Source organism: Sycon ciliatum, chromosome 7, assembly GCF_964019385.1.
Source record: "Sycon ciliatum chromosome 7, ocSycCili1.1, whole genome shotgun sequence".
Lineage (NCBI taxonomy): Eukaryota > Metazoa > Porifera > Calcarea > Leucosolenida > Sycettidae > Sycon > Sycon ciliatum.
In genome coordinates this window covers 35,420,222-35,427,506 of record NC_088649.1, presented here as the reverse complement: position 1 = coordinate 35,427,506, position 7,285 = coordinate 35,420,222, and the positions used below count along the sequence as shown (strand labels likewise).

At 49.7% G+C, this 7,285-nt stretch overlaps 1 pseudogene; it reads right to left on the bottom strand.

Annotated features, from left to right (window-relative positions):
* Positions 1-4,340: 4,340 nt before the first annotated feature.
* LOC135820682 (cathepsin L-like) lies at positions 4,341-6,662 on the bottom strand (annotated as a pseudogene).
* Between the last annotated feature and the right edge of the window lie 623 nt (positions 6,663-7,285).

Sequence of the window (7,285 nt, the reverse complement as noted above, 5' to 3'; positions counted from 1 at the left end):
TTTCTGCTATACGAAATCACAATTGTGTAGCAGTCTTTGATTTTGATTAGCATTTTTCTTTGAAGGTTGGGTGTTTACCACATTGTCCTTCTTGAGAGTGATGCCTGAAAGCCTATTTGCAGAAAAACGACTGGAGCATACATGTGCACCCAGATTGGGAGTACCTGCACCACATACACGGCACAGTATGCATGTTACTTGACAGCACAGGCTTGGCATAGATAGCCTGTATGTATCGATTTTTTCTGCGAGTCACGGTGACTTTTGAGTAGCAGTAGATCGATTTTGCATCGCAAACTGCGATGCGATACAGGATAAATTCATCCCTGCTATATACAGTCAGAAAGTGCAATATTATTGCACTTTCTTTCTTAACTCGTATCCATATGTCCTTTTCTCTTCTACATTAATTTTATTTATGGCTCAACATCCGAGTTTCAAATCAATAATTATTGTAGTATTTCGGCGTCCTCATTGGTGTAATACCCCCGTGCTCAGATTTGTCCGTAACAACCAGGCAGTAGTAGATATGGTATTAAAATATACTACTCCCTGGTAGCAATGCACCCCCAAGAACGGAATAATCTGATGCACGCACGCCTGCCGGGTGCGTGCTCGCGCAAGCAAGTGCAACAACAACGCGCACAGAGTCCAGTATCGATTTCACGAAAGAGAACAAAACGCTCACAGCGGCAAACAGCATCCCAGAACTGGCCCACATAAAAAAAAAAATAAAATAAAAAATTTCACGGTTCGCGTGAGACTCGGCCAAAGGCCCACATAAACTCGGAGAAAAGTCAAAACTGTCGAACACAGAGACATACATGTACATGATCACGCACAGTGACGTTGGCAGAGCGAGACAGTAGGGAGGTTCCGGAGTACGATTTTTCGTGCCAAAATCCGTAGAGGCGCTACGGATTTTTCATGCGTCGTTTTCGAGCAGTGAAATGTTCCGGAGTACGGAACTTCTGTGTTTGCCGTCATTGCCTAGGTTACGATCCCAAACACGTCACATTTCCGCGCTATGCCTTTTTATTTTGAAAATTTGTACCGAAATCAAAACTTCCCGCGGAAAATCCATGTTTCTCGTACCAAATTTGTACTCGAAAAATCTTTCTGCACCCGATGACGCAAAATCTCCATACGAAACATGGTTCGTATGAAAGCCAGTCCACACGGATTCTCCGTGCCGAAAAATCGTATGGAGCACGCCTGGAAAAAATCCGTAGCGCCCACACGGATTTTCGCACGGAAAATCGTACCCCGGAACCTCTCTAGTAAACCTTGACAATGCCAGTACAGCAGAGAAGAACAGGAGAATGAGAATAAAGGGGACGACTGCTGCTACTGCTGAACACACTAGCTACAGTGTACAGTTATACTGGTATGCCAGTTGTCGGATTCAGGACGGGAGTCACATAATAAGTTCTTTTCTTTTTCTTTTCTTTTTTTCCTTCTCTTGCCATGGAGGGCTAACGCCCCCTCCTTTACATTGGCTTCTGCCATTGGACGGTGAAATAATATAATATATTAGGCCACACCGTTTTTTATCTGTGTTTCGCGTCCCCCGCGCGCATGTATTTTCACAGCCGGAGTTAAAATAAACAAAAAACGGAACAATGTTTTTTGAAAATGCAATACAAATTTAATGCAAACCCAGAAAAACGGAACATGATTGTTACACGTAAATATTATGTTGGCATCAATTAAATATTTGTTCTATTTATCGCATGATTGTACTCAGCAGTCGCCACCTGGTGTGAGGAAGTTGCGCAGCTCACGACCATCGCTGCATCGCAGCCACAGGCCGCCTACTCCGCCTTCACACAGGGCCTGCAAAACAAGTGGTCCTTCCTCTGCCGGACCTCCTCCATCCCGCCATCCTTGCTTGAACCGCTGGAACACGCAATCAGCGGTCGGCTCATCCCGGCCATCACGGGTCAGGCTCCACCTGGGACAACTGTTCACTCCCTACTCTCTCTGCCTTGCCGGCTTGGGGGACTGGGTATGGCAGACCCTTGTTCAGTGGCTGAACAGTACACCTCATCCCGAAGGATCACGGCTAGCCTCGTGTCTCGCCTGCTGGAGCAGGAGTCGTCTCTTGGCGACTCTCTGACTCAGCTCCGGACGGTCAAGGCGACGGTTCGGGCCGAGAAGCGGAGCGCGTTCAAGTCTATGGCTGACGCTCTTCGCTCGGATCACCGGGAGCTGGCCCCTGTTCTCGACCTGGCCTCAGAAAAGGGTGCATCCAGCTGGCTGACCTGCCGCCCCCTCAGCCGCCATGGTTTCACACTCAGCAAGGGAGATTTCCGGGATGGCCTGTGCCTCCGGTACGGCTGGACACCTCCTCGGCTCCCAAGCCTCTGCGTGTGCAGTAAGCCACTGAATGTGAGTCACGCCCTGTCGTGCCCGTTTGGTGGCTTCCCGACGCTGCGACACAACGAGGTGAGGGACATCACCGCCAGAGCTCTGAGGCAGGTCGCTCACAACGTTACAGTGGAACCCCACCTCCAGCCCGTCACCGGAGAGGCCTTCCGCCATCGCACAGCTGTCACGGAGGAGCAAGCTCGGCTGGACGTTGCGGCTAGTGGTGTGTGGGGTGGCCGATTCGAGCGCATCTTTATTGATGTACGGGTGTTCAACCCTTTTGCGTCTTCGAATCGTGCCACCTCCCTCGCTGCTAGCTACAGACGCCATGAACAGGAAAAGCGCCGGAAGTACGAGGAGTGAGTACGTGAAGTTGAGCATGCCTCCTTCGTGCCCGTTGTGCTCTCTGCCTCTGGTGGCTATGGCAAGCATGCCAATGCTCTTTTCACGCGGATCGCCTCTCTCCTGGCTGAGAAGAGTAAGGAGCCATACGGGCAGGTTATCTCCTTGCTGCGCTGCCGCCTTGGGTTTGCCCTGGTGCGTTGTGGTGCTATGTGCCTGCGTGGCTCAAGGAGCATGTTTGCTCCTGCCATGCCTGAGGCTGCGTTTACACGGAGACGAAACGAAACGAAACGGAACGAAAACGGGCTGGCCTCGAATCGTTTTCAAACCGTTTACACGAGAACGGCAAATCGTTTTGAACCGTTCACACGAAAACGGAAAACGGGCGAGCAGGCTGGAGTTAGTACGTGCTGGCTTGGCGCAAGGGCGGGAAGTAACACGTTAGTTGGAGTTGGTACGCGCTGGTGGTCGCAAAGCTTTTTAAAGGTCAGGTATTTCCCGCGAAATATAGTCCCGCGCGGAATGGTTTCCATGACCGCGCTCCGTTTCCAATCGTTTTCACTGTTTTCACCGTTTACACGAGAACGAAAACGTTTTGAAAACGTTTCAAAACACTTTGAAGTGCGTTTCCATTTCGTTCCGTTTAGGTATCGTTTTCGGGCGTTGTCGTGTAAACGATAGTAGTAAACGCAACGATTTCGTTCCGTTTAGGTCCTACTTCGTTGTCGTGTAAACGCAAATCGTTTTCAATCGTTGTCGTGTAAGGCCGTCATCACACCACGTTCTCCGACTCCCGTTTACGTCTACGTCTATGGTGAAAAAACCAAAACGGGTGGTCGTGTCATCAGACAGGCACAGTTCTTGACGCGTACACGCAGTCAGGTTTTTGGAGAAATTTGAACCCACGTACATCGAAGTACAGGGTCGCTCGGAAAAAGGCTGGGGTAGATACGCACGTTCATACAAAAAGTCGTATACCCCCCCTCTCCATACCACGTCTACGTCTCCCGTTTCCTCTGCTCCCGTTTTCACCCCGTATACGGATCATCATGACAACCGACCAAAAACTCCTTACGTGGACGTAGACGCAGCGCTTTGTACCATGGTGTGATGACAGCCTAAACGCAGCCTGAGTCCCCTGCTGTGCTAGTGGCGGCGGAGGCACGCATCCAGTGAACCTGCACAGTGCAGTGATCCTACTGAGTGACAGACTCTGTAAATACTGTATGATGATTCGTTTTTATATAATGTGTTGATTCTTCACAAAATGTGTTATTTTGCCCGTACAAGAGGCTCAGTTTTCCGTGTGACTCAGCTCACACACATGTACGGTACATGTACATGGCATTTGTACATTGTGTGTGTAATACGCTGGGCCGCAAGTCACACAATCATGCTGCCTGTGTTTGGACCACACGCCACATGAACTGGCACAAGCATGGCAGAGGCCTAGAGGGGATACATGTACACTCATGTATATCATGTACAGCGCTGGCAACTGAAATCCGACATGTCAATGTTCATGTTAATGTACATGAACAGACAGTCAGTGCCGCGTCGCTTCACTGTACACAAATGCAATGCACGTACACGGTTTTTTTGTTTGGATGGCTTTTTTAATTTTTCCCCCTCCCTCATGCTCATTGATTTCATCAAATAAGGTGACGCGAAACATAGAAAAAAACGGCGTGGCCTTATAGAAAATAAACACACTTGAGAGGGATGAGAAGCGTTTCTTCTGTAACTCTGAGTTTCACGGTTTTAACCGATCATCAAACAGCAAGCTGACCACAATTTTGAGAAGATAGGATTGATATAGGCTGCAAGCTTGGATCATAGCGCGAATGGATGATCCGGGCTGATAGTGTAAGGAAGATTGCGCCACAAAAGCAGCAGCAGCAGCTGTGGCGGTGGCAATCAGCTATTTTTTTTATTTTTTTAACTTTGTTTTACTTCACAAAATCCAAACGGGAATGTCTTCCCAATGACAAGGTAGCGAAGATCTTAAGAGGGAAGAAAAAAAAGAGAGAGAGAGAGAGAGAGAGAGAGAAAAAGAAGGAAAGAAAAAGTGTGTATGCACTGGAAATGATAGTCAGCTGGAAATCGGATCCATTGTCAAACATGGCATTTGCTACTGTTCCATGTAGTCAACGAGCAATTGCGTAGGGTACTGCTGCAGCTTTGAAGGTCTCCAGAGTTGTGCTGGAGCGGACGTCTCCAGGTAATCTGTTCCATTTACCTGTAGCGTTGAAGGCGTACCTCGACTTGCCAGCGTTTGTTCTTGCAACTGGAAGACTGAGTCCGTCCTGCTGCTGAAGGCGGGTTTCTCTGGTCATTTGTGGAGTCATTAGTTCTGTGACGGACTGCGATGTCTCACCGCGTAGGCTCTTCCACACAAGAGCTAAGGTGTTCTGGTGGAAGTGCTCTGACACCTGGAAGACTCCCAGCCGGGTCAGCAAAGGTTCAGCTGAGTGTCGCGTGGGCACACCGTAGACAGTGCGGACTGCTCGATTCAGCAGAACCTGCAGCCTCCTGGTCTCAGCACTCGACAGTGAGCCACTGAAAGAGGGCGAGGCGTATAGGGCGTCTGGCAGTACTACGGAGGTCACGTACCGTGCCCTTGCAGCTTCACTGAGGCAGCGGCGTGCGCGCCAGAGTGCCCCGATTTTCTGAGCTATACTGATGGTAGATAAGTTACAACATCACACGACAAAGGCGTGTGCGAGCGCTTTTTCTTTGACGGCGTTGTCCCGGCGATGTGTGCTTAGGCGATCGGATAGCTGGCGTCCGTGGTGATCCCGCACATGTTGTCATGGTTACGTGCCGTCCTGATGTATCCCTTGTCTCTCCAGCTGGTACCCCAGGTGTTCTTGACCAGCCAGTAGTCCTGCTCTTCCTCAACAACACCGTAGCCGAAAACCAGGGCAGCGTGATTCGGGTAAGCGTTGGTGCACTTGCTGTCGATCAGGACTCCGTGCCTGTACTAGCGGAAATACGTCGATGAGGCGTCGATGGCAATCGACACTGGGCCAACCTGCGATACGACAGCCGGCAGGAACAGAAGAGAACACACAGAGAGTGAAGAGTATTACAATTACATGTATATGTTTCTATACATCACCGAATGCAATCAAGTGCTGGGAAATATATCACATCCAAAACAGACTGTAGCACTTTCCAAACATCCACACCGCTATTTTACATCATCAGATTTCTTTTAAAACGACAACAAGAGTCAATAAGCTGACCGGGAAAACTGCAACAGCCATGATGACACAGTGGTTGAACACAGGGAGTCTTAAAATACCGGTATTTTACGACTCCCTGGTTCAACAGACACGATGGTCCAACAGAGTAGAAGCGCAGTGGGCCGGCCAACAACACACTATGCTGTGGTGCAGCGAGCAGTAAAACAGACAGTTGGTGGACAAGCCATTGATTGTGCACTCTCATTGTAATATCTAAAACCAAAGAGTGGTATATACATGTATGATAAAGCTTTCTTATCTTTAGCCGGATATGTTCTCCTAAGACACAGCTTCTAATATGGGCCACCATGCAGAGAGTATTCTGTTATGTGTAAGAAAAGTACTCACCGAGGCAACAGCCTCCTGCAGGGCGCTCTCGGACTTGCGCGGCAGCATGTCCTTGTAGCTGGTGAGGGTGGCGCCGACGTGGGACTCCCTGAAGCGGCATGTACCGGCCTTGGCCGTGTAAGGGTTGCTCTCCTATGTGTCAATGCCGTGGTTCTCGATGATGTACTTGAAGCCATGGTCCATGAAACCTCCGCCACAGCCACGATCAGCCTCCTTTTGGTTGCAGTCAATCAGGTTCTGCTCGGACAGCGATACAAGGTTGCCAGTCTTCTTGAAGTGCTGGCCTTCGGTGGAGCCGGTTGTGCTGAACGCCCAGCTGGAGCCGCATGCACCCTGCGTGTGAGCACACAACATGCACACAACATGCACACACACACAACACACACACACACACACACACAAGTAGAAAGTATTATGGGTGTACCAGCTAACTGACGCCATCGATGACGTCATAGCGATTTTACCCTAAACCGGGGCGTCTCACGTACGCGGGTCAAAAGGTTACACACTGTCTGCATCAACCGATGAGTACCAAAATGTCGATAGTTTTCCACTCCTCGCGATGCTCAGAGTACTCACAGTGTGCTCGGATCAGGTGGAAGTTTCTGGAATCAACTAGAACCGGCGACAAGTTTGAACGGGACGCGGGGTCCATGGCCATCATCTTTAGCGGTTTTCATATGAATCGCACACGTTTCAAAGAGATGTAGTAGTCACGTCACCGCTTTACCCGCTTCACATCCTGAGCGGCGGACTCCATGATCATCGCGCAGAGTTTTAATGTTGAACTGCACGCATGCGCGCCGCACCCTTCAACCAACGAACAACTGGGCGGGGATAAAAGTGATTGGATCCACCTTGATCAGTCCCATTCAACTATCATCAAGATGCTTTTTTCTTGCTCTACATGCGGAAAGACCACGACCGGCCTCCGGTCGTTCCTGGACCACCTGAAGTCTAAAAACCACAGGAGGAAG